Raw genomic sequence first — 27250 nt, forward strand, 5'->3', positions numbered from 1 at the left:
TCAGTCCACAGAGTATTTTCCCAAAAGTCTTGGGGGTCATCAAGATGTTTTCTGGCTCATCAGTGGTTTTCGTCTTGGAATTCTGCCATGCAGGCCATTTTTGCCCAGTCTCTTTCTTATGGTGGAGTCATGAACACTGACCTTAACTGAGGCAAGTGAAGCCTGCAGTTCTTTGGATGTTGTTGTGGGGTTTTTTGTGACCTCTTGGATGAGTCTTCGCTGTGCTCTTGGGGTAATTTTGGTCTTTAGAAATGGCTTTATAAACTTTTCCAGACTGATAAATCTCAATCACTTTTTCACACAGGGCCATGTAGGTTTAATTTTTCCCTTAATAATAAAAACCTTCATTTAAAAACTGCATTTTGTGTTTACTTGTGTTATCTTTGTCTAATATTTCAATTTGTTTGATGATCTTAAACTTTCAGTGTGTCAAACATGCAAAAAAATAAGAAATCAGGAAGGGGGCAAACACTTCTTCATACAGCTGGCTCTGTGGCGCAATGGAGAGCACGTTGGACTTCTAGGCCTTGATAGAATGAAGTCATTCAAAGGTTGTGGGTTTGAGTCCCACCAGAGTCATGTATCATTTTTATTGAACCTTTCGAAATCCTCTAGGGATTGGTGTTGATCTAATCAAATACAGGACTTCTTAAGAGTCCACAGTTGAAAATGAACCGGCAGCCACATGAAAGAAATTAGCACTGGACTGTGATCACATCACTCCTGTCCTGGAGTCCTTGCACTGGCTTCCTGTCAACTTCAAAATCCTCAAGCTCAGCTATAAGGCTCTCCATGGCTTGGCACCTCAGTACCTGTCTGGGTTATCGCCCTACTCCCCACCTCACAACCTTCGCTCTTCTAATTGTGTTTTCCTATCTGTCCCCCAGTCCATCTGGACTACACTCTATGGGTGACAGGGCCTTCTTCTGTTTTGCCCCAAAGCTCTGGATCTTTATCCCCAAGGATATCAGTCACCTTCTCTAAACTCCTTCAAATCCAGATTCAAAACCCTCTTCTTTAGAAGAGCTTTTAATGCACTATTCTTTACCCCTCTGTTCCTACTGTATTTAATACCACCATCTATTGTCTCCTCTAACTGTGTATTCTCATCCTGCTTATCTTGTGTATTTTTTAAACTGTATTGTTGTCATTCTGTAAAGTGCTTTGAAAAGCCACCTTTAAAAATATATAATGTAAAGATTATTATTATTATTAATAATGAACAGTGCATTTAACACTGAGCACATGCGGTCCTTCTTTGCAAAGGATTGCAAAGGTTGGGAATTAGCTTTTCACTCGTGTTGTTGAAGACCGTATCCTGGCTGTGTTGCAGGAAATGTCTGGATGCCATCACCGGATCAAGGAGAGGTTCAGGGTTTTGGGAAGTCTTTTTGATGCCTGACACTGTGTGTTTCCTGGTTGTAATGGGTGTCATTCTGGACCTAAATAACAGAGAACACCATTGAAATCGCTGAACTGCCTAGCGGACACTTTGTCGCCTTCTTCTGACCTGTAATTAATGTGATTCTCTGAAAACGTGGCACGTTGTATCTGTGCTACCTTTATGGAGGGTGACCACACTCATAAGGATCATAGATTCGATCACAAGCATCTAAAAACGAGAATGAGAAAATGACATCACGCTATAAGGCTGAATGGCACGAATTCTCCTGTTCCTTCTGCAGCAAATGTGAGTTTTTTTGCTTCTTAACACTGAGATAGTTGGAGATATTTGGCAGCTGTGGGATTCCAACTCAACCCTCAAAGAGACTGGAGCTTTAATCCAGCTCTAAACTAAAAACTGGGTGACTTGTAAGGGCTGGTAGGAGAGGAAAAGAATAAATGCTTCTTTTTTGGTCTTTAGCTACTAAAAGAAAGGAAAAAAATATTTGATTATTATTTATTCACCAGTTGTTTTGATCAAATTATTGTAACACAGTGCCATATTAAGGTATAATATGTACATGAACGTCATGTCTGAGTCGATGATGGCAGCTGAGTATCGCTGGAGGACAGTTCATCATGAGTGGGTAAGCCTGCATAATGAGGGAGAAGAGAACGGCCTCTCTGATGCAGTGTCCAGTGACACTAACCTTCTATCCTACTGTTCTCTGCTAATGTAGAGGGTGAATGTTTATTTAGGTGAATGTAAGGTTTCATTCTTGTAAAATATTTCCGAGCACTTTTTTTGTTGCTGAAAATTAATCTTGTGCATTTGAATTAATTCCGATATTGTCACCTAATTCTATACATTGTTTCATCAGACTAGAACTTTTATAGGAGCTCAATTGCATTTATGAATTGCATAGTGATAGTATTTCTTTCCGTTTAAATACTTCAGTCAAAAATGTAGAGAAGGTGCTCCTGTTTTCACCATTATAAGAACTGTGATGCACCAGTAATATTTACTCTCACAAAAGTATTGCAATTGTATTGTTCTGTTCTGTAACAATCTTGAGTGACACAAACCTTCTGTTTTACTGCACTACACTTCTCCAGAGGCCAGTTCAGCACACAAGGATCCTCAGTCAAACAAACACTGCAATCGCTTGATAAAAGCCATTCCTCATCCTTTCTCTTAGTATTGGTGCAACTTTTGTATCCAAAGAAGGCGATTTGACAATGAAAGGTGCAATCATCTTAAAGAGAGTCTTCATGAAGGCATGCACAGCTTAACGCACATGAAGCTGAATCCGTGAGCTGATTGACACAAAACAGTGTCACTTCACATTATCCGAAAAGCTGTTTTGCTTGTCTGACCACCTCTTCCTACTTCACAGTGAGCGCATATATTTCAGTTTCTTTCCCCCATGTGGAGATGTATCCACTGCCAAAACTGCTGTCTGATTATTTAAATTATCTGTAAAACTGTTACATGACTTCATCTAATTGTAAATTTATAAGACAGTCTGTGAGACATTTGTGAGAGTAGCTGAATCCCAGGGCTGGTGTGGAATCACACACAGACAGGTCTTCTGTGTGATCTGAGTCCCACTGCCCAGAGCTACAGACTGGTCAAATGGTCACTATTGTAGACACGACCATCGGACCATTGGCTACAAATAATCAATATACTGATCATATTGTCACTACTGGTGTTTATTACATAAATACTATATATAAATAATAAGATAATTCCACACTCATGTGTGTTATAAAACATTTATAAATATTTGGGAGGCAAGAAAGTAAAGAAAAGTAATACTGAAGGGCTAGAAGACCTGGAAAGTCCTGGAAAGCGTTAATAGAACCTTCTTGCTTTCGACCTGGAACAGAGCCCACAACTGCCAGATCAGTGACCCCTGAGCCCAGTTCACAGAGAGGAGAACCAGGGGCTCTTCTATGTCTCTAAGAGGGCTGGGAGGAAGGATAAAAGGGGGAAATGTGACATGAGTCCAGGCTGTTCTGTCTGATATTGTTCATGTAGCAGCACTGATTGTCTGAATATCTTCTGGTTCTGGATTGTGAGGATAGAGAGCAGTACGGAGTTGAGATCCTGTCTGAGTGTGAGTCTGAGCTGTGAATCTGACTGAGAAAAGAATAATGATTTTTTATTCTGCCTGAGAATTTTCCTGAGAATTTTTCCTGAGAATTTTTCTTCTTTTCCAAGTGGTGTTACATCCCCTTCAGCTACTCTACACAGACTGCCAGAGAGAAGAGGAGAGAGAGATGGACAGATAAGAGCACACACAGCAAGAGACACATACGTCTTGATTTACTTTGAAGCAAGTGTTCATTTCTTTTCAGGAACAAGTTGTTTTTGAACTTCAAGAAATTCATACAACTTCTGAAAGATAAAATACAAAACTTGCTTCTCAGGACAGAAGAAATGCTGCAAAAAAATGGCAGTGATTTGTGAAAAGCAACGGGAATGTGTCCCTCTGCAGCTGTTAAACAAAGGGCTGGTTGGTCAAACGCACTCAGGGACGTGCTTCAGATTGTGATGATGTAAACATAATCTCCGATAAAAATTGAAGGGATTTCTTCGCAAACCCTCTTGAATGTTGCAGGAAATCTTCGTGTGCAACTAAAACAAGTTAACAATTCAGTACCTAAGTCAATGTCCAGGAAAATCATCCTCACGTGTGGAATTTTTCTTTAACTGGCTGTTGGGAGAATTCATTTATACACCCGTTGTATCCTTAGCAAAAATATTTTAAAATTAGAACACAGATTTGTTGGAGAATTTGACAATCCTTGACAATCATTATTAAATGAGCATTATAGAAATGTGCGTTGATATTTTTAATATGTACCTTAATTGTAATATATATATATAATTGCTTTGATATGGATGTTCATTTGAAGGAATTGAGGAAACTATGAAGGATCGCAGAACAACCAAAGATACATTTGGGCATCTGCTATTGGTAAAGATTAACGAATACAGTAAGTGTGAAGCTTACTGTAAGTAAGTGTGAACGAGAGAAAAAGATCAGTTTAAATTCACTTCATTAGACTGACGGTGTGTATAGCAATGGATGGTTCCGATACATCGACCTCTGGGTTATGGGTTATGGGCCCAGCACGCTTCCGCTGCGCCACTCTGCTGACAGCTGTGATAGTGTGATTCAACACAACTGCTCTATCTTTGCTTTCTAAAAGTGCGCCCGAGATGAAAAGTTTCAACGGCAAACACAGACGTCACTGTGAGCACTTGGTCTTTTATAGTACGAATCATCACACGCTGCTCTACATGGGCGTGTCTTCAAGATCGTTGAGAACCAAACCTTCTGCTTTCCGAGGCAACTGATTCTTTCCTTGTTAATTCACAAATCTTCAATGGGAATCAGTGAAACGAAAACCAAACACATGTACACACTCGCGTTCTAGCCTGAAAGAAAAATGATGGAAGCATTTGAGGAATAACAAGAGTAGTCTGAACAGCTCCAGTCTATCAACTGCTCTACAAAGTGATCGCTACTTCCACACCAAGTTTATAACGCTGAAAATGATTCAGGAAGCACAGCAAAGTTCTAAAAGCAGTGGTTGAAAAGCGTCTAGATACATAAAATGACAGTTTCTCAAAAGTAAAATCTTAAGCTTTTAAATATTGTCATCCATATATTTTCGTTTTTCTCTTTTTTACATAACACGCTTTCGAGAAATAGACTGTCTTGTAATGAAGGCTGCATTAGAAAATGTGTGTCTAAATTAAAATCGGGTTTATGACTTCTGCGTTTTTCAGCTTTCTTAGCGCTTGGGTCTCGATTCAGATATTGCAATGAAAGCAACAGTGGAGTAAGTTTTCCTTTTCTAAATCAAAGGTGATCTGCTCACAAGGAAGTATAAAAACTTCAGCGTTTACTTTTTGAAGACCGCAAATTGTCGAAACACTATTGCTTCATAAGCTAATAAGTAAGGTTTCTGAGCACGCATTGTATTACTAATGCTGTTATTAATAAAAAAAAAGCTTAAATTCACATAATGGAATTTGGACGGCTCAAAGTAGTCTATTCTTTGTACAACTTTACTTGCCCGATGAGTAGAGTTTAAAGCAACGGCAGCAGAAGTAGCAGTAATAGCAACAACGTGGTTAGAGTGTCACAATACACTCTAAGAAATTATTGCGGCTTCAGATCGTTTTGTTCTGTTGAAGCTGCCTACAGGCTCTGAATTGCTGACATTGGCTGTGATCTTTTTTCAGGTTTCATGAAATTCTTCACATATTTGAAATATTTAATTCGGGTTCGCCTAATACACGGTGCAAACCGTACCTGCAGCAGAATGCTGTGGCACATGAAGCCGTTTTGTTTATCGGTTGTAAGGATTTAGGAGCGTACTACAAATCGAGCAAGCGAAAAGAAAATTAAACAGGAGTCACTTTTTGGATTGCTAATTCATTGTGCTCTGTTCGTCTAGGTTCAAATCCTATCCTTGTCATGGTTAAGGCCTGAGACGTGTGTGTTTTTTCTAAACGGTGTTTGCATTTGTTTCCTCTTTACTCCTGTAAACTCAGGATTTTTTTTCCTTGGTGGCAACGAAACGCTTCTGTAAATGGTAGACTCTGCTTTCAAATTAGCTGCACCAGGCATTCGGATACAGAAAAACACAGGGATTTAAAATTCAGGAATATGAATGGCCAATTGCTTACAGCTAGGGTTTTTACGTTTTCTTATTTAGCGATTTGTGTATCAATCTTTTAACAATTCATTAAAATGCTAACAATATGTAAAATCAAAACAACAGCACCGTTAAATGCTGGGGAGACAGGTAGTTTTTTTTTTTTCATCAGATGCCAATCTCTAATGCTGTGTGTGAGAGCTTACGTACCTTTCCTTTTCTCACATTTTCTGACAACTATTCCAAAGGGGCACCCTGTCAGCTCCTAATACTTTTTAAAAGTCTGCCTGCATGTTTGATTATTGTCGTTTTATTTAGAAAAAGTTAAATATTGATCATAACTAAAGAAAATTAGGATCACGAATAAAAAAAGGGCTGAAGATGCGAGTCGCTCTTGAATCAGAGCTGGGCGACACGGGCTTCTGTTCTGATATGATTGTACGAGAAGCAGGAGGAATCTCTTCTCTCCTATGGAGCATGAGCTGAATCAGGAGTGAGACATTTCGTATGCTCGTGCATATGTTAACGCATGACCTACATCGTAAAACAAAATTAAAAACTAACATTAAGTTGTCAAAGACATTCATTTATATACAAACAAGAGACAGACATAGTAATGATTCTACATTAACTTGTCCTGCACTGATCAGACTAATTGAAATGTATGAAAGCCCGTTTCCGCCAGGGAGTTACAAAAAAACGCGCTATGGTATCGCAGAATTCCGGCTAAGTAACTCAGAATTGCGACTTAGTAACTCACAACTCCGACTTTATATCTCACATTTGCAACTTCGAAATAGCCCATATTTCATTGTCTGTCCTTTTGTTATTGTAACGGATTCGGGTTCTAGCTAGCAAGACCTGGGTTCGAGCCAATACAGTTAGGCACGAAGTAGGGTGGGAGCGGCGAGGGCACAAGCCCTAGAACCCGAATCCGTTACAATAACAAAAGGACAGACAATAAAATATGGGTTATTTCGAAGTCGCAAATATGAGAGATAAATTCAAATTTCTGAGTTTTTAGGTCGCAATTCTATGATTCTATGTCACAATTCTGAGATACCATAGTGCGTTTTTTTACTCCCTGGCGGAAACGGGCGTCCATCGGTTCTCAGTGCTGCGAAGCAAAAGCAATCTCTGGAAAATCAGACAAATTATTATCAGATAATGTCAAAAGCTGATCAGTATTTCTTTACTGGGAAGCAAAGAAATGGTTGTATTACACATTTTAATATGACATGCAGTTACACATGAAAAATAGTAAAGTTATTTTCTTTGCGGTACGTGTTGATAGAACAGCCCCCTCGATAAAAGAAAGTGTGGACGGACGTGTCGCATGTTCCGTACTCTGTCTGACAGCGAGTTTAACACACTGTCCTCGGAAATTAGAAACTAATTGAATAATAAATTAATCTGAGCAAATTTTACACGTGTGGGTGATTTAATTCTGTCGAAATTGCGTGGAACTCCTCCGCTGATGTCAGATACACACGGGAAAGTGTTCAGGCGGCTTCACGGAGTCCCGCCTCAGACTGGAAGCAGGTTCTAATTAGACGCTGAGAACAATCCGGGTCTCTGTATGTAATTGATTGTGTTGATTGAGCGGTAGTGTGACCATGTGTGTGGTAGCATAGTCCTGCTAGTATAAAAACCTAGTCACCGTGTTCACACTTTATGCTCTCTTGCTTCAACACAGTTTGGTGGTTTACTTGTCTTACTTCTGTAGCAGTTTAGCGGGACGTCAATTTGGCAATGCGCTCGTTTCTCTTTGTGCTGTGCCTGTGCGCAGGGGCCGGTGTCACACCCTCTGCAGCCAGAGGGCGCTCCTTCTCTGTCCTGGCCCTCGTTTCTGGTCTGCTGTCCTTCCTGACCCTCTCTTTCCCTTGGGCTATATATTTCCGGGTCTTGCGCTCTGTCCTCGCTCAGCATTGATGTTCGGATGTCCTGAGACCCGCCTAGCACCAGGGCGCCCCACATCCGCTCCCTGAGGGCATAGGTTTTTATATGGCATTCCTGAACTCTTTGCACTAATGAGCCCGGGCCTTTTTCCCGTCTCGCCGCTATGCATATGGGTCTTTTTCTGCTCTCCTGCTCCCCACGGTTAGTCCCTTTGGACGTCCGTGACAGATGGGCTCCCTGCACTGATTTCCGCTGGGACTCTCGGGAATTAACGCTCCAGGCCGACCTCCCGGCTCCTGAAGATGCAGCCCAGTCGGAGGACTTGAGCCTGGCAGATGCGCCCTCCGAAGACCTGTCTGTAAGCGAGAATGACTCGCAGTCCTTGGCTCCCGACTTTTGCCGCCTTCCCGTGTCCAGAGACATGTACTCGCCCTACTTCGACAAGGAGAAGATGAAGCCGGCAGCCGCCCCTTACCCGCCTACATCAAAAGCATCCTGTTTCCTCCCCAGCGAGGGCGGCAGCCGGCTCGCCCGGCCATCGGGGGCACTCGAGGAGTGGCTGTGTAGTGCGACTCCAGCAGGATGTACGTGAGGGTCAGTCAGCTCCTGTTCGGCTTCAGCTGTCGGCCATCGGAGGTGACCTTGGGCAACTGCAGCGTCAGCCGAACCACATGCCGTTACTTTTACTTCATCTACGGGCTTCACGAGTGCGGCACCGAGCGATCGGTAAGCAGGTCTTCATCTACATGCAGTGTATCGATGTGAGCTGTAGGGCTAGTGTCGGGGTTGCCTTTCCTGGGAATATCTCTTCCTCTGTGACCCTGCAGGTTGTCCAGGGCCGCCTGGTGTACTCCAACACTCTCCGCTATGCCCCGCCCTCCTCCAGTGCACCTGTGCATCGCTTCATTCCCTTCTCTGTGCTGGTCAAGTGCTCCTACAACAGGTAGGCAGGGCTCTGCTGCTGCTGAGAAGCTGCTGGGAAAGTGTCCAGAAGCCCCTCATCCCCTCTGTCCTGCAGGTTCCACTACTCCTACAAGGTTGGCTATGTCCCCACGTGGGCCAGGAGAAGGACCTTCTTCAAGGACCTGAAGAACAAGCACAGCTTTGTGCTGCTCACCACCAACTGTAAGCTCTTTGAGCGAGTGGCTCCTCCTGCCTGCAGGGGGTGCTGTGTGCAGGTGTAATGCTGCCTCTCTCTCCAGCCCACTGGGTCCGGCTCTCTCCCAAGGATGAGTACTTCCTGGGTCAGCCCATGTACTTCCAGGCCACTGCCTACTTTGCCACAGCGGCGCAGAGGCTGTACATCCACTCGTGTTACGTAACGGAGAAACCAGACCAGCACTCGCAGCCCCGTTTCCCTGTGATCGACAACTTGGGGCACGGCCCCTTCTGGGAGGGGAGGTGGGAGGAGCCCTGAGAACCTGCAGGGGCTCATCCTTGTCCTTGTCCCCAGGTGCATGGTGGACAGCAAGGCAGATGGCTGCCTGTCCAGGTTTGTCCCCTCCAAGCAGAAGGATGTGCTTCGCTTCACGATTGATGCCTTCTTCTTCCAGAAGAAGCTGTTCAGGAAGGTACTGCTCTCAAAGGCTGCTCAGCCTTCTTGCTCTACTGATCCATTGTCTGCTTTTTCATCCATGATCTAGATGTGAACCAGACTGTGGCAGCTGTAGTGCCTAGAGCTGCCAGCTTGCCTTCACTGATGGCAGAAGGTCCTTCTCTGTCCCTCTATTGGCCTTGATCCCTTAATGCTGTGACCTTCCCTCTTGCAGCATGAAGTGACTGAGCTGTACATGCACTGTGTCATGGCTGTGGCTCCTGCTAAAGCAACACCAGGGACCAAGTCCTGCACCTACAACAGGGAGGCGAAGAGGTACTTCTGCAAGGAGCCTGCTGAGGGTGCTCTGGGACATGCCAGGTGGAGGTCTCACCTGTCCTCCTCTCCTCCAGGTGGGAGGAGCTGTATGGTGACCATGAGGTCTGTGCCTGCTGTGAGTCCAGGTGTGCTGGCAGTCGGAATGAAGGTGGGTCTGGTTCTCTATCCCTTGTGGATGCATCTCTGCCCAAGAGACAACCATGCTTGGACAACTGAGGAATGATCCCGTGCTGGACAAAGGGACTGTTTAGATGAGTAGCATCACTGTGGGACTCTGGGTATAGCAGATCCCTCACTCCTGGGTGTTACTTGTCCACAGGTACCAGGAGCCTGGTGACCAGCAGTCGGGTGGCTGTGGCACCAGTAGAAGCTACTTTGAATGTGGGAGCTGACTGGACTGAGGATGAGGAGGGAGACCCTCAGAGCTCCAGTGAAGATGCTGAGAGCACCAGTGAGGATGTGGAGGGAGCAGAGGACTTTGGAGATGTTGGCCAGTGGACAGGTAGGGTCTGGCAGGAGGAGCTCCTGTAGGGGTGGGTGTCCTGCAGTTCAGCTGGATTGTACTCCTTGTTCCTCCCCAGGTGCTTGAATGAAGGCAAAAGCCTGGCCCTTGTGACTCTCCTGCCTCCACTCGCCTTGTAATGGCAACATCTCAATAAAGCTGTGAAAGACCCTTCTGCCTGCCCTTGTTTCTTTATGGTTTATAGGTTTGAATGGGGTGGAGGAATTCAAGGGAAGTGAGACCCATTAATAAATGGAAGCACTGTATTTGTGGGGGTTCCCCTTTCAAGAATGCTTCCTGTATTGCTGCCAATGAGGACTGAAAATGGCTGGAGTAATAAAGCATTGTACTGGGGGAAGATGGCTGCACTTTTCCTTGGGCAGGGCAGTGTGATCTTTTACTGTGGGAGAGACAGAGGTGTTCAATATACTTGAAATCCTCCCGTTTCCGAGAAGGGTAGTGGTTATGGAGTGAGTTGCTACTATAGTGCCCAATAAGAGTGAGATCTGGTGTCCTATTCTAGGCTGCACAAACTTCCTAAAATAAACACAAGGAAGGAATTGTCAACAGGGGCTTGGTGTAAAGTAGGCCTTCCTTCCTTTGCAGAGAAACAATACTGGTGTGTGAACATCAGTGAATAATGGTACAGTTAGAATCTCGGAGGTCTTATCTTATGGGTGTTGGTTTCACAGCAGTGGTAGTGGACAGTCATAAGAAGTATTAGGATTGAGACTGGAGATCCCAGTACTTGATCCGGAAGACAGGTGTTCACAACTACCTCTACCAGCAACACAGACGGTGTAGATTGAGACTGAACGCTTACTACACAAAGACTCTCCACTGTTTCAGTGTCCCGTGTCATGGATTTCAAGTGAATCCTAGTCGTCCTTTGTGACTACCTATAATTTGCACAAATCATGATGGCCCACTAAGGCTGTCAATTTTTAGCCCTACTGCAGTGCCCTATTAAAGCTTCAAGGATTTAGAATAAACTATTTTATATAATGGTTCTGAAGGTGGCTTCTCAAAGCACTTGACAGAATTACAATTAGAATACACAGGATAAAACAATTCCAATAGATTGAGAGGAAAGTAGAAGCAGAGGGGTAAAGAATAGAACCAGTTCAGCAAAGGCTCTTCTACAGAACAAGGTGTCTGAATTTGAAGGAGTTTAGGGAAGGTGACTCTGGTATCCTTGGGGAGAGAGTTCCAGAGCTTGGGGGCATAACAGCAGAAGGCCCCGTCACCCATGCAGTGTAGACAGGCTTGGGGGACAGTTAGGAGACTAGAATTAGAAGAGCGAAGGTTATGATGTGGGGAGTAGGGTGATAATAGATCAAACTGCTACTGAGAAGCAACTGAAATGTGACGGCATGTTCTACAATTTATGCAAGAAAGGGTAATGTTAGGATTTTATGGAACAGTGGTAATGGCAGCACTTTTGAGGATCGTTGGTACAACGGCAATGCTCAAGGATTCATTTCTAATATTGAGGACAATGGGTTATATACCCATCGTTCTTACCAAAGGATCAGAGACCTTTTGCTATATAAAAAGACTCCTTTCCACCACTAATTTATACAGGTTTGGTTCATTTGGGTTTTATCAGTTAAACATTTAATATTGTATTTGTCAGTTTGTTGATGCCTATATATCACAGTGATCTGCACACACACCTTTGACTGAATATGGGCTGCCAAACCTCTCCACCAAACTTATGTATCACGGTAGTTACACAAGAAGTTTCTTTGTAATAACAGGGTTGGTGCCAGTAGTCAGATTGGGTCAATTGCAAGGTAAGAACAGCATCGCATTAACTGGAGATGATCCAGAGATTAGCATGCAGCTCTGTACGCCAGATTACTACCGATTTGCAACGCGCTCGTCTGCTGATTTTAGTCCCCTGCTCAATAATCACAATGTTCCCAATTGCAATGAGCCCAAGGAAACAGCTGCTGCTCTCTAGAGGACACTACAGGACAGGACTAAGTACAATTCCTGCAATAGACTAAGCAGTTTAGTGCCAAACTAATGGAACACTGAATCCTATGGGACAGTTCCGAATGTAGTAACAGCTTAATACTGAAATAATATCGTAAACACCTCGTGATCTTAAGAATCTGTCGCTGTTAAAAAGTATTATAATAATAAGCTAAAATTGTACTGCAGCCACAACACAGTGGACCTGCAGCTCCTGTCCTGATCATACAGAAAGATGTCATACTCTGAAACTAATACTATAAGTATCACTTATATTACATAAATAATAGCATTAAAACTAAAACTATCAGTAATGCTATTGTAGTGGTTTGATGGGCTCAGGGATGCCAAATATGTAAGAAAACCGGCTCAGGGACGCCAAATATGTAATCATAGCCGTAGCAAAATTAAAAGTAGTGGCTCTCTGAAGGCACCAGTTCTGTAGGGTTTGGGCATTTACTGGGACAATTATTAATTGTAGCAGTAAATCACAAAATTATTCTTTTAATGGCTTTAGAATCCAACCATGCGATATAACTCAAAAAATGCGCACACACAGGTACTAATACACGAGGATACATTTCTTAATATATATAATATATATTAAGCCTAACAGATCTAACAGAATAAACCTAACAGATCTTATCGAGAGGGTTATCAGAATACAAAGGGTATATATTCAGTCAGTTACCAAGAGTTACATATATCAAGAGGACAAACGTTCAGTATATCATTCATTTAGACCATTTCGTAATTGAACTTGGTTACAACTTCTACATTAGATACTCAAAACAAGTACCTAACTCTTAGGAATTAAATTGATATCAACTGGTTGGGATAACAATTGAATTCTCGAGCTGTAATGCATTGAAGTTGAATACTCAGCCAATCTCTGGGGATTCAGATCTCCTGCGGGCACAAAGAAACAGCTGCAGGCTGTTGCTGTCCAATCCGCGCTCTCTGGCTTGGTGCCAGGCTGTGCTGTGCGGCTTGCGACGGTGCTCTGCTGATGCTCACTTACCGGCTAGTTAGTGTTGGCTTTAACTAGCAAAGTTTGCACACAGGAGAAAAGATGACTGTGAGTCCCAGCAAGTCAGGAAGTGGACCGGTTCGTTCCTGATGAAGAGCTAGTTCTGAATAGTGATTCAGCTGTCCACAGTTCGACCTGTTCACGAGGCCTGCTGCTTGTGCTAACCTCGGGTGGATCCTCTGGTTACTCTCTGGCAACCTCCGCTCTAGACTCTTAGAACAAAGGAAAGTTCTGGCACTCGGACACACTGGCCGTTCTGTGGTTGTCCGGGCTGAGTCTCAGGATGGTCAGGAGGCGCGCTGCGAGAATGTCCTGCCCTTGGGAGCCTTTCTGCTCCCGGGCCGTCCCGCCCTGGAATTGTCTCACACTCCTGGAATTCTCCTTTGAATTCCCTTTAGAATAGTCTTGGAGCTCTTTGTTGCCTGTTTTTACCTGGAGGAACTTCAGCTCGTTCATTGGATGAAAGTTTCATGGGCATCAGAGACCCACGTGGGTTACTCGGCCCTACCAGTCCCTGATTGGTTGATCAAGGTGAGATATGAGTCACTTACTCCTGACACTTAGGAATGCAGTCCAGATGTCCATCTGGCACTCCCTAGACAGATAGGCGCCAATGGATGCCCATTGATCATGATAGCCAGGCTTAGCTAAATGCATCCCCATTTGGGAGCTGTCCCTTATCAAAAGAAAACATCTTTAAATCAGCCTGCATGAATAGCTTCTCTGTGGCTGCACCACAGAGATGAAGAGACAGATGGGGCCTCATTTGGGAAAGCACAGCAACACTTAATTCTGTCTTATTAACAAGCATTGCTGCTACACTGTAGTCTGCATTATTTAGGCTGATTATTGAGGTTAGCCTTTATTTGGTCATGGGGGCCTCGGTACTGTATGCTAATTCTCAAGACAGATTCACCCGTTTTATGATTACCAGTGCAGACATGTCAAATAGTGAATGGCTGTACCTCTATCGCATCTGTGCTCAATGAATGAAATCAGTAATAAATGAATATATGTATAGTTATACGAAAAACAAGTGGTGGATCAGACAAGATCGGGCGTGTTCAGGGTGGTGTGGCCGTAAGTGAAAGCAGTGGCGTCTGACTCGCTACTTGAAGCTGTGTGGTGGGGCCCCCATGACCAAATAAAGGCTAACCTCGATAATCAGCCTAAATAATGCAGACTACAGCAAAACGACTGACTTTGAAAAGGGAATGAATATCCGGAAGGAGTAGTGTAACAAGCTTGAATTGCTTCTCCGGACCTTTAACTAAAAGAAACCGGGAACCAGCAGTGGCATCGACTCCTTTCAAACTGGGATCCTATCGCAGCACGTGGTGTCGTAACTCTTCCGTATCTGATATTGGACCAAGCACATCAGGGGAGAGCACGAACGCAGTCCCCCACTACCAGAAATTATGCAGTCGAGATTCCCACATTTGGGGAATTCGCAGGGGTCAGCACAGCCGGAGTGCAATGGCCGAGCCTCGCCCTGGGTGAATCGATTTTTTAAGAACTTTATTTTCTTTTCACAAAAAAATACAGGACATCACAAATTAGAAAGCTTTACATTAATATACATACTTAAAACAGTATATATGATCACATCTCATTACATTTTGACATGGTACCAGTTACATAGCAACAATTTCTTTTTTTCTGGTGTAAATCGCATTCTTTACTTAAACATGATAATGTTTTTCACAGTTTCTTGAGATATTGACCTATGCTCTCTATTTCCCACAGATTTTCTGCTTCTTCCCTCCTTTCTCTCCACAGATCTCTGAGGTAATAGTTCTCTCGGGTGATGAACAGGGCCAGGCTACCTGCTGCCTTGACTGGGACCTCAATGCCTTTGAACAGCCCCATGTTCCCCACTCTCCACAGGGCGTCTTTCCAACTGTTCACCACAGCCCAGATCCTGTCAAACACGTCAGGAGGAAGTTTGACAGGAGAGATGCCATTGTAGCGGCAATGCTTGTTAATAAGACAGAATTAAGCGGTGATATGCTGTCCTAAATGAGGCCCCATCTCACCCTCCATCTCTGTGGTGCTTGTGTATTAGCGTGAGCGTTTTTTATTCTGATCAGGAACAGTTTTACAAGTCCGCAAAGGATCGAGGAAAGGTTTATCGCCAGCTGAAAAGAGACACAGCGCTTCAGCTGTGGAGACTTGTTCGGCTGGCGTTCGGGGAGTCGCGTTTTTCAGAATTGTATTGAGATCGTTTTCCACAGAGCTCAGATGTCAAAGCACAGCAGCAGCTCTCCACAGCGATCCTCTATAGCGCCCTTTCTCCCGCAGCTCCGTCCTCATTGGAAGGAAGCAAGAGTGAAAGGCTGAAGTGAAATAGAGCGGGGACGAAGGCAGTGAAGAGAGAGAACGTGGGAAGAAGAGAAAAACGCAAGGGAAAAAAAGCAGCGTCGTAAAAGAGGTGACGGAGCTGTCCTCTCTATAAGAAGGGTGCCAGCGAGCCTTGCTCTTGCTTACAGCCACACCCCCTTGAGCATGCCTGATCTCGTCTGATCTCGGAAGCTAAACAGGGATGGGCCTGGTTAGTACTTGGATGGGAGACTGCCTGGGAATACCAGGTGCTGTAAGCTTTTAAGCGCAGGAGGCGCCCTATCCCCGCTCGCTCGCTCATTCCCCTGTACACACGTACAGGGCGGCTTTTCCGTCTGTTTATTTGTCAGCTTTGGCGAGACACGGGTGCTTGTGTATTAGCGTGAGCGTTTTTTATTCTGATCATGAACAGTTTTACAAGTCCGCAAAGGATCGAGGAAAGGTTTATCGCCAGCTGAAAAGAGACACAGCGCTTCGGCTGTGGAGACTTGTTCGGCTGGCGTTCGGGGAGTCGCGTTTTTCAGAATTGTATTGAGATCGTTTTCCACAGAGCTCAGATGTCAAAGCACAGCAGCAGCTCTCCACAGCGATCCTCTATAGCGCCCTTTCAGCTCCGTCCTCATTGGAAGGAAGCAAGAGTGAAAGGCTGAAGTGAAATAGAGCGGGGACGAAGGCAGTGAAGAGAGAGAACGTGGGAAGAAGAGAAAAACGCAGGGGAAAAAAAGCAGCGTTGTAAAAGAGGTGACGGAGCTGTCCTCTCTATAAGAAGGAGAAGAAGAAGAGGAACAGATGATTTGTTTGTCTTTAGTAAGACTTTGTTTTTTGTGAATTTTTGTGTTTTTTTTGGTGTTTTTTGTTGATTTTTGAAGCCCTCCCCTTCAGCCTAGCTCTGTTTGGGGAGGGGAGAGAATTTTGGTTTTTTTTTTGTTGCTTTTTTGTTGCTTTCTGAGTCCTGTTTGTGTTTTAATGGAAGGAAAAAACATGGAGGCAGAGAATGTTATTGTAGTGGAGGAGGAGAGTGGTGTAGGAAAGAGAAGGATGAGGAATTCGGACCGACCCCCCCGGCGGGTTTTTGCAAGGGCGCATACTGTTGTGGTGGATGTGAGCGGCGTGGAGAAACCGTCTGCGGGTGCTATTATCGCAGCTGTGCACGGCGTCTGTGGGGAGGGCTCTCTTATTGCCTGCCACCCCCGGACGCCAAAAGAGTTTGAACTGACTCTGGACTCAAAGGAACATGCAGACGCGGTGGCTGTGGGGCTGGATGTGCAGGGCACACCCTGCTACTGACGCTGGCTGGAGCGGAAGGAGGTAGTGGTGTCCTTCCTCCATTTCCCGGCATATATCTCAAACGAGACTATCAAGGAGAAGCTGAGTAGCTGGGAGGTGAGAGTGATTTCGGACATCAGGATGCGCCACTACCCTGGGACCACCATTGCTGATGGCATGAGGTTTGTTCGGATTCGCTTTCCCGAGCATGTACAGATGCAGCCATTCAAAATGGGTGAGGTATTTCGCGGCATACCCCGGTGGGCGTGTTGCGGTATCACGCGGTATCACGCAGTTCACGTGTGTCACGTGACTAACTATCCGGCGTCGCCTTGTAAAACCGCCAGGGGGAGCTTAACCTCTCATGTACAGCATTTGAGCCTTTAATTTTGAACTGTGTATTACAGCATGTTAATCATCAGTCATTAAAATGTTGGTATATTTTATGAAAGCAAGATTGCTCAGTTGGACAAAAGTACACAACCTACCTTAATCAGAAATATTTATGCATCAAAGCCTTTACTGAAGATATTACTAATAGTATTAATAATGGATGACTTTGGACAAGCTGTATACTCAAAGTATAATTTCTTTAGCACATTTGTACAAGCACTTGGAATCTGTCCAAGCCATACTTTGTCAGGCATTTTGTTTTACTTCAAAGGGCATAAAAACTTCCTTGCTTTTAACAGGCCGTTTCATAATTTCTAACTACGAAAATGATTTAAAATGCGACACCTATCATGAAAAGAAAAAAATACACACCAGTATTCCATTTCTCCCTAAACATTGTAAGCTTCGAAGTCTTTAACTAACGTGATACCGGAGTCAACAAGCATACTTTTAGAATTTGATTAAAAGGGAATATAATATGGAATCGCGTATCTCAAGAATTTAATAACGGTATGATTATATCCGTGTACTGCGGCAGGGCTGTGTAGGGCTGTTTCGCCTGCCTGTTCATGTGAGCTGTCTTATAGCCTACTGGTCTAGGTGCGTGACTACCAACTGGCAGTTTGTGTGTTCAAATCCAGCTGGTGCTGGACCTTCCAGTTTTATTTATTTATTTTTTAATCGCGTAACATAAACATATTACCGTATGCAAACTGTACTGTATACAATATGTATATGTATATTTAATGTCTTAACTGTGCCCGTTTAAGTATTGGATATTCATATCTAATTTTACCACTGAAGGGAAATCTTAACATAAACATACAGTATATGGCTGGTCTCGGTACTTTAAAGAAAAAAATACACACCAGTATTCCATGTCGCGAGCTTGAGGATGGGGGAGAGGCGTCATTCGCTCGTCCAATCAGACCATCATCAATTAGTCAAGAAAGCCGCAATTACACGACTGCCTTGTAGACGAAGGGCAGTGAACTGTGCCCGGTAAGAGGGGAACAAGCGGCACTAGGTGACGCCGAGGCATAAGCCCCAGCGAGGGGGGTTGGTTTGTATGGTAAAGCGCTTGCTTTGCATTTGGGAGGTAGCAGGATCAATTCCCGCATCCTCCAGGTGTGTATTTAGAGCTTGATGTGCCAAAAGGTGTCCTTTAGCCTGTGGTCACGCCTTGCATGGAGAGCATCGTGCAGCTGTCAAGCGTTTCGCAGCCACGCCCCCTTTTCATCTTCTCTCTGGCTTAAGCGTCTCCGCCACTCTCTCTTGACATTTCATGTCAGCTTGTCAGAAGTCCGAGTGACATTTTTAATGGCTGAGTGAGGGCACGATGCTGAAGCAGAGAGGCCACTTCAGCCAGAGAGACTTGTGCTAGGTGAGATCTGAAAGACGGACTCACAACAGAAACAGACCAAAAATGTATCGGTGAGATCAAAAGGCAAATGCAACATTCAGCAGAGGGCGTCTAAAGATTAGGGAACGGGCGACTGAAATCCATGTGAGGCAAACTTTCCGGTGTGTGTCCTGCAGCTGGGTTTGTTGGCGTAATTGGTAGTGCGTCAGTCTCTTCATCTGAAGGGCCTGAGTTTGATCCTCACGCGGGGCAGGGCTGCTTCCTCTCTTGCTCTTTTCAAACACTTGCGGCAACTGTTCGCTCATAACCACATCTGGAATGCGTGACCTTTACACGGGCGAGAAGCAACGCCGCATCCCTTTTCTAAAGAACATTCACATTCAGAAATAAGTCAAGAAATTTGCCATTACTTTCGCTCGCACTGCTGTCAGCCTGCCCATGTTGCCAAAGAAAGATTCACTCGGCGTCAACATGACAGAACAGCGATCACTTGAAAACAATGTTCCACACTCCGAAAGCAAGAACTTCAGTGTTTGCAGTCACCCGATATGCCGATAGTCAAAGGAGCGCAAAACACGAAGCGTCAAAAGACAAGATGAGTTGATGGAAAGAGCGTTGAATTGATGAGCACAAAAGTTCAGCTCGTACAATAGGCAACGAAGGTCCCAGCGTCGTCATCGCACTTGAAAGGACTGCCTTGCAGACCAAGGGCAGTGGGCGGTGCCCGGTAAGAGGGGCAGAGGCGGTAAGACATGATGCCGAGAAGCATGAATTGAGGGGGATGAGCTCAAATGGTAGAGCGCTCGCTTAGCATGCGAGAGGTAGCGGGATTGATGCCCGCATCCTCCAGGTCTGAGTTTAGAGCTCCAGGAGCCTGGTGCTCTCATTTAGCCTCTGTGACTTCTGACAGGTGCTCCTCCGTTGCGGAGAGAATGTCCTTCAATTGTCAAGCGTTGAAGGGCCACACCTCCTTCCCAACCTCAGTCTGCACTGAGTGTGTCTCGGGCATTTTCTCGTCCAATTTGTCAGCTTAGCAAGTGAAAAGTATATCCGAGTGAAAACAGTGCTGATAATACTCTCACGAATTGTTAGAAGACGTGCTTTTGATCATCGATTGCTTAACAATCACATTCGTTCGACTTGAGCAATCAAGCTCGTAGTTTTCCTTCAAATCTTGAAAGCTCTCAGTGAGAACATCATAGGCTGCAGGACGCCCCGTAGCTTGATTACTTCAACAGAAAGAAGAGCAGACAGCTCCACAAATATGCGAGGCGCAGAGAGCGCAAGGCGAGCCGCACACGTTTCGGTGGCTGAGAGAGGGCAGTTTTTGCTTCTGCATTTCCCAAGTAAGGACGCATGACAACAAGCGATCGCGGTGCTCATCTACGACATAGTGGTGATGAGTTTTCAGTACGTGTTCTTTTGAACGAGCAATGAGGTTGCCGCCTCGGACAGCTGACTGCACGCTCTCATTGTGCCACGTGATGAGAATTCACCAGGCTCGTTCAGTCATTAGTCACATTCCATCGTTTGCCATAAGCAGACGCTGCGAAGTGATGTGGATATCAGTTCCCAGTCTTGTGGAAGAGGAGGAAAAGAGCACACAAGGGCTCGTCCGGGAGTTGAACCCGGGACCTCTCGCACCCTAAGCGAGAATCATACCACTAGACCAACGAGCCACAGCAGCACTTTCCATTTCAACCTGTCAGCGAGCTTGAGGATGGGGGAGAGGCGTCATTCGCTCGTCCAGTCAGACCTTCATCAATAAGTCAAGAAAGCCGCAATTACACGACTGCCTTGTAGACGAAGGGCAGTGAACTGTGCCCGGTAAGAGGGGAACAAGCGGCACTAGGTGACGCCGAGGCATAAGCCCCAGCGAGGGGGGTTGGTTTGTATGGTACAGCGCTTGCTTTGCATGTGGGAGGTAGCAGGATCAATTCCCGCATCCTCCAGGTGTGTGCTTAGAGCTTGATGTGCCAAAAGGTGTCCTTTAGCCTGTGGTCACGCCTTGCAGGGAGAGCATCGTGCAGCTGTCAAGCGTTTCGCAGCCACGCCCCCTTTTCATCTTCTCTCTGGCTTAAGCGTCTCCGCCACTCTCTCTTGACATTTCATGTCAGCTTGTCAGAAGTCCGAGTGACATTTTTAATGGCTGAGTGAGGGCACGATGCTGAAGCAGAGAGGCCACTTCAGCCAGAGAGACTTGTGCTAGGTGAGATCTGAAAGACGGACTCACAACAGAAACAGACCAAAAATGTATCGGTGAGATCAAAAGGCAAATGCAACATTCAGCAGAGGGCGTCTAAAGATTAGGGAACGGGCGACTGAAATCCATGTGAGGCAAACTTTCCGGTGTGTGTCCTGCAGCTGGGTTTGTTGGCGTAATTGGTAGTGCGTCAGTCTCTTCATCTGAAGGGCCTGAGTTTGATCCTCACGCGGGGCAGGGCTGCTTCCTCTCTTGCTCTTTTCAAACACTTGCGGCAACTGTTCGCTCATAACCACGTCTGGAATGCGTGACCTTTACACGGGCGAGAAGCAACGCCGCATCCCTTTTCTAAAGAACATTCACATTCAGAAATAAGTCAAGAAATTTGCCATTACTTTCGCTCGCACTGCTGTCAGCCTGCCCATGTTGCCAAAGAAAGATTCACTCGGCGTCAACATGACAGAACAGCGATCACTTGAAAACAATGTTCCACACTCCGAAAGCAAGAACTTCAGTGTTTGCAGTCACCCGATATGCCGATAGTCAAAGGAGCGCAAAACACGAAGCGTCAAAAGACAAGATGAGTTGATGGAAAGAGCGTTGAATTGATGAGCACAAAAGTTCAGCTCGTACAATAGGCAACGAAGGTCCCAGCGTCGTCATCGCACTTGAAAGGACTGCCTTGCAGACCAAGGGCAGTGGGCGGTGCCCGGTAAGAGGGGCAGAGGCGGTAAGACATGATGCCGAGAAGCATGAATTGAGGGGGATGAGCTCAAATGGTAGAGCGCTCGCTTAGCATGCGAGAGGTAGCGGGATTGATGCCCGCATCCTCCAGGTCTGAGTTTAGAGCTCCAGGAGCCTGGTGCTCTCATTTAGCCTCTGTGACTTCTGACAGGTGCTCCTCCGTTGCGGAGAGAATGTCCTTCAATTGTCAAGCGTTGAAGGGCCACACCTCCTTCCCAACCTCAGTCTGCACTGAGTGTGTCTCGGGCATTTTCTCGTCCAATTTGTCAGCTTAGCAAGTGAAAAGTATATCCGAGTGAAAACAGTGCTGATAATACTCTCACGAATTGTTAGAAGACGTGCTTTTGATCATCGATTGCTTAACAATCACATTCGTTCGACTTGAGCAATCAAGCTCGTAGTTTTCCTTCAAATCTTGAAAGCTCTCAGTGAGAACATCATAGGCTGCAGGACGCCCCGTAGCTTGATTACTTCAACAGAAAGAAGAGCAGACAGCTCCACAAATATGCGAGGCGCAGAGAGCGCAAGGCGAGCCGCACACGTTTCGGTGGCTGAGAGAGGGCAGTTTTTGCTTCTGCATTTCCCAAGTAAGGACGCATGACAACAAGCGATCGCGGTGCTCATCTACGACATAGTGGTGATGAGTTTTCAGTACGTGTTCTTTTGAACGAGCAATGAGGTTGCCGCCTCGGACAGCTGACTGCACGCTCTCATTGTGCCACGTGATGAGAATTCACCAGGCTCGTTCAGTCATTAGTCACATTCCATCGTTTGCCATAAGCAGACGCTGCGAAGTGATGTGGATATCAGTTCCCAGTCTTGTGGAAGAGGAGGAAAAGAGCACACAAGGGCTCGTCCGGGAGTTGAACCCGGGACCTCTCGCACCCTAAGCGAGAATCATACCACTAGACCAACGAGCCACAGCAGCACTTTCCATTTCAACCTGTCAGCGAGCTTGAGGATGGGGGAGAGGCGTCATTCGCTCGTCCTGTCAGACCTTCATCAATAAGTCAAGAAAGCCGCAATTACACGACTGCCTTGTAGACGAAGGGCAGTGAACTGTGCCCGGTAAGAGGGGAACAAGCGGCACTAGGTGACGCCGAGGCATAAGCCCCAGCGAGGGGGGTTGGTTTGTATGGTACAGCGCTTGCTTTGCATGTGGGAGGTAGCAGGATCAATTCCCGCATCCTCAAGGTGTGTGCTTAGAGCTTGATGTGCCAAAAGGTGTCCTTTAGCCTGTGGTCACGCCTTGCAGGGAGAGCATCGTGCAGCTGTCAAGCGTTTCGCAGCCACGCCCCCTTTTCATCTTCTCTCTGGCTTAAGCGTCTCCGCCACTCTCTCTTGACATTTCATGTCAGCTTGTCAGAAGTCCGAGTGACATTTTTAATGGCTGAGTGAGGGCACGATGCTGAAGCAGAGAGGCCACTTCAGCCAGAGAGACTTGTACTAGGTGAGATCTGAAAGACGGACTCACAACAGAAACAGACCAAAAATGTATCGGTGAGATCAAAAGGCAAATGCAACATTCAGCAGAGGGCGTCTAAAGATTAGGGAACGGGCGACTGAAATCCATGTGAGGCAAACTTTCCGGTGTGTGTCCTGCAGCTGGGCTTGTTGGCGTAATTGGTAGTGCGTCAGTCTCGTCATCTGAAGGGCCTGACTTTGATCCTCACACGGGGCAGGGCTGCTTCCTCTCTTTCTCTTTTCAAACACTTGCGGCAACTGTTCGCTCATAACCACGTCTGGAATGCGTGACCTTTACACGGGCGAGAAGCAACGCCGCATCCCTTTTCTAAAGAACATTCACATTCAGAAATAAGTCAAGAAATTTGCCATTACTTTCGCTCGCACTGCTGTCAGCCTGCCCATGTTGCCAAAGAAAGATTCACTCGGCGTCACCATGACAGAACAGCGATCAGTTGAAAACAATGTTCCACACTCCGTAAGCAAGAACTTCAGTGTTTGCAGTCACCCGATATGCCAATAGTCAAAGGAGCGCAAAACACGAAGCGTCAAAAGACAAGATGAGTTGATGGAAAGAGCGTTGAATTGATGAGCACAAAAGTTCAGCTCGTACAATAGGCAACGAAGGTCCCAGCGTCGTCATCGCACTTGAAAGGACTGCCTTGCAGACCAAGGGCAGTGGGCGGTGCCCGGTAAGAGGGGCAGAGGCGGTAAGACATGATGCCGAGAAGCATGAATTGAGGGGGATGAGCTCAAATGGTAGAGCGCTCGCTTAGCATGCGAGAGGTAGCGGGATTGATGCCCGCATCCTCCAGGTCTGAGTTTAGAGCTCCAGGAGCCTGGTGCTCTCATTTAGCCTCTGTGACTTCTGACAGGTGCTCCTCCGTTGCGGAGAGAATGTCCTTCAATTGTCAAGCGTTGAAGGGCCACACCTCCTTCCCAACCTCAGTCTGCACTGAGTGTGTCTCGGGCATTTTCTCGTCCAATTTGTCAGCTTAGCAAGTGAAAAGTATATCCGAGTGAAAACAGTGCTGATAATACTCTCACGAATTGTTAGAAGACGTGCTTTTGATCATCGATTGCTTAACAATCACATTCGTTCGACTTGAGCAATCAAGCTCGTAGTTTTCCTTCAAATCTTGAAAGCTCTCAGTGAGAACATCATAGGCTGCAGGACGCCCCGTAGCTTGATTACTTCAACAGAAAGAAGAGCAGACAGCTCCACAAATATGCGAGGCGCAGAGAGCGCAAGGCGAGCCGCACACGTTTCGGTGGCTGAGAGAGGGCAGTTTTTGCTTCTGCATTTCCCAAGTAAGGACGCATGACAACAAGCGATCGCGGTGCTCATCTACGACATAGTGGTGATGAGTTTTCAGTACGTGTTCTTTTGAACGAGCAATGAGGTTGCCGCCTCGGACAGCTGACTGCACGCTCTCATTGTGCCACGTGATGAGAATTCACCAGGCTCGTTCAGTCATTAGTCACATTCCATCGTTTGCCATAAGCAGACGCTGCGAAGTGATGTGGATATCAGTTCCCAGTCTTGTGGAAGAGGAGGAAAAGAGCACACAAGGGCTCGTCCGGGAGTTGAACCCGGGACCTCTCGCACCCTAAGCGAGAATCATACCACTAGACCAACGAGCCACAGCAGCACTTTCCATTTCAACCTGTCAGCGAGCTTGAGGATGGGGGAGAGGCGTCATTCGCTCGTCCAGTCAGACCTTCATCAATAAGTCAAGAAAGCCGCAATTACACGACTGCCTTGTAGACGAAGGGCAGTGAACTGTGCCCGGTAAGAGGGGAACAAGCGGCACTAGGTGACGCCGAGGCATAAGCCCCAGCGAGGGGGGTTGGTTTGTATGGTACAGCACTTGCTTTGCATGTGGGAGGTAGCAGGATCAATTCCCGCATCCTCCAGGTGTGTGCTTAGAGCTTGATGTGCCAAAAGGTGTCCTTTAGCCTGTGGTCACGCCTTGCAGGGAGAGCATCGTGCAGCTGTCAAGCGTTTCGCAGCCACGCCCCCTTTTCATCTTCTCTCTGGCTTAAGCGTCTCCGCCACTCTCTCTTGACATTTCATGTCAGCTTGTCAGAAGTCCGAGTGACATTTTTAATGGCTGAGTGAGGGCACGATGCTGAAGCAGAGAGGCCACTTCAGCCAGAGAGACTTGTGCTAGGTGAGATCTGAAAGACGGACTCACAACAGAAACAGACCAAAAATGTATCGGTGAGATCAAAAGGCAAATGCAACATTCAGCAGAGGGCGTCTAAAGATTAGGGAACGGGCGACTGAAATCCATGTGAGGCAAACTTTCCGGTGTGTGTCCTGCAGCTGGGTTTGTTGGCGTAATTGGTAGTGCGTCAGTCTCTTCATCTGAAGGGCCTGAGTTTGATCCTCACGCGGGGCAGGGCTGCTTCCTCTCTTGCTCTTTTCAAACACTTGCGGCAACTGTTCGCTCATAACCACGTCTGGAATGCGTGACCTTTACACGGGCGAGAAGCAACGCCGCATCCCTTTTCTAAAGAACATTCACATTCAGAAATAAGTCAAGAAATTTGCCATTACTTTCGCTCGCACTGCTGTCAGCCTGCCCATGTTGCCAAAGAAAGATTCACTCGGCGTCAACATGACAGAACAGCGATCACTTGAAAACAATGTTCCACACTCCGAAAGCAAGAACTTCAGTGTTTGCAGTCACCCGATATGCCGATAGTCAAAGGAGCGCAAAACACGAAGCGTCAAAAGACAAGATGAGTTGATGGAAAGAGCGTTGAATTGATGAGCACAAAAGTTCAGCTCGTACAATAGGCAACGAAGGTCCCAGCGTCGTCATCGCACTTGAAAGGACTGCCTTGCAGACCAAGGGCAGTGGGCGGTGCCCGGTAAGAGGGGCAGAGGCGGTAAGACATGATGCCGAGAAGCATGAATTGAGGGGGATGAGCTCAAATGGTAGAGCGCTCGCTTAGCATGCGAGAGGTAGCGGGATTGATGCCCGCATCCTCCAGGTCTGAGTTTAGAGCTCCAGGAGCCTGGTGCTCTCATTTAGCCTCTGTGACTTCTGACAGGTGCTCCTCCGTTGCGGAGAGAATGTCCTTCAATTGTCAAGCGTTGAAGGGCCACACCTCCTTCCCAACCTCAGTCTGCACTGAGTGTGTCTCCGGCATTTTCTCGTCCAATTTGTCAGCTTAGCAAGTGAAAAGTATATCCGAGTGAAAACAGTGCTGATAATACTCTCACGAATTGTTAGAAGACGTGCTTTTGATCATCGATTGCTTAACAATCACATTCGTTCGACTTGAGCAATCAAGCTCGTAGTTTTCCTTCAAATCTTGAAAGCTCTCAGTGAGAACATCATAGGCTGCAGGACGCCCCGTAGCTTGATTACTTCAACAGAAAGAAGAGCAGACAGCTCCACAAATATGCGAGGCGCAGAGAGCGCAAGGCGAGCCGCACACGTTTCGGTGGCTGAGAGAGGGCAGTTTTTGCTTCTGCATTTCCCAAGTAAGGACGCATGACAACAAGCGATCGCGGTGCTCATCTACGACATAGTGGTGATGAGTTTTCAGTACGTGTTCTTTTGAACGAGCAATGAGGTTGCCGCCTCGGACAGCTGACTGCACGCTCTCATTGTGCCACGTGATGAGAATTCACCAGGCTCGTTCAGTCATTAGTCACATTCCATCGTTTGCCATAAGCAGACGCTGCGAAGTGATGTGGATATCAGTTCCCAGTCTTGTGGAAGAGGAGGAAAAGAGCACACAAGGGCTCGTCCGGGAGTTGAACCCGGGACCTCTCGCACCCTAAGCGAGAATCATACCACTAGACCAACGAGCCACAGCAGCACTTTCCATTTCAACCTGTCAGCGAGCTTGAGGATGGGGGAGAGGCGTCATTCGCTCGTCCAGTCAGACCTTCATCAATAAGTCAAGAAAGCCGCAATTACACGACTGCCTTGTAGACGAAGGGCAGTGAACTGTGCCCGGTAAGAGGGGAACAAGCGGCACTAGGTGACGCCGAGGCATAAGCCCCAGCGAGGGGGGTTGGTTTGTATGGTACAGCGCTTGCTTTGCATGTGGGAGGTAGCAGGATCAATTCCCGCATCCTCCAGGTGTGTGCTTAGAGCTTGATGTGC

General features: G+C 46.3%; 6 non-coding genes and 1 pseudogene across 6 annotated transcripts; 2 read left to right on the forward strand and 5 right to left on the reverse strand.

The window, feature by feature from the left end:
- The first annotated feature begins 486 nt into the window (after positions 1–486).
- Positions 487–579, forward strand: trnar-ucu (transfer RNA arginine (anticodon UCU)). Its single transcript has 2 exons — positions 487–523; positions 544–579. It is a non-coding gene; the product is annotated as a tRNA-Arg (tRNA).
- A 14146-nt stretch (positions 580–14725) lies between these two features.
- Positions 14726–14890, reverse strand: LOC148663272 (U1 spliceosomal RNA). The gene has a single exon (XR_015937845.1). It is a non-coding gene; the product is annotated as a U1 spliceosomal RNA (small nuclear RNA).
- Positions 14891–15828: 938 nt separating this feature from the next.
- On the forward strand, positions 15829–15947 carry LOC148663273 (5S ribosomal RNA; annotated as a pseudogene).
- Positions 15948–20316: 4369 nt separating this feature from the next.
- Positions 20317–20388, reverse strand: trnap-agg (transfer RNA proline (anticodon AGG)). Its single transcript has one exon. It is a non-coding gene; the product is annotated as a tRNA-Pro (tRNA).
- A 2116-nt stretch (positions 20389–22504) lies between these two features.
- Positions 22505–22576, reverse strand: trnap-agg (transfer RNA proline (anticodon AGG)). The gene has a single exon. It is a non-coding gene; the product is annotated as a tRNA-Pro (tRNA).
- A 2116-nt stretch (positions 22577–24692) lies between these two features.
- Positions 24693–24764, reverse strand: trnap-agg (transfer RNA proline (anticodon AGG)). Its single transcript has one exon. It is a non-coding gene; the product is annotated as a tRNA-Pro (tRNA).
- Positions 24765–26880: 2116 nt separating this feature from the next.
- On the reverse strand, positions 26881–26952 carry trnap-agg (transfer RNA proline (anticodon AGG)). The gene has a single exon. It is a non-coding gene; the product is annotated as a tRNA-Pro (tRNA).
- Positions 26953–27250: the final 298 nt, after the last annotated feature.

This window comes from Lepisosteus platostomus, chromosome 5, assembly GCF_059453375.1.
Source record: "Lepisosteus platostomus isolate fLepPlt1 chromosome 5, fLepPlt1.hap1, whole genome shotgun sequence".
NCBI lineage: Eukaryota > Metazoa > Chordata > Actinopteri > Semionotiformes > Lepisosteidae > Lepisosteus > Lepisosteus platostomus.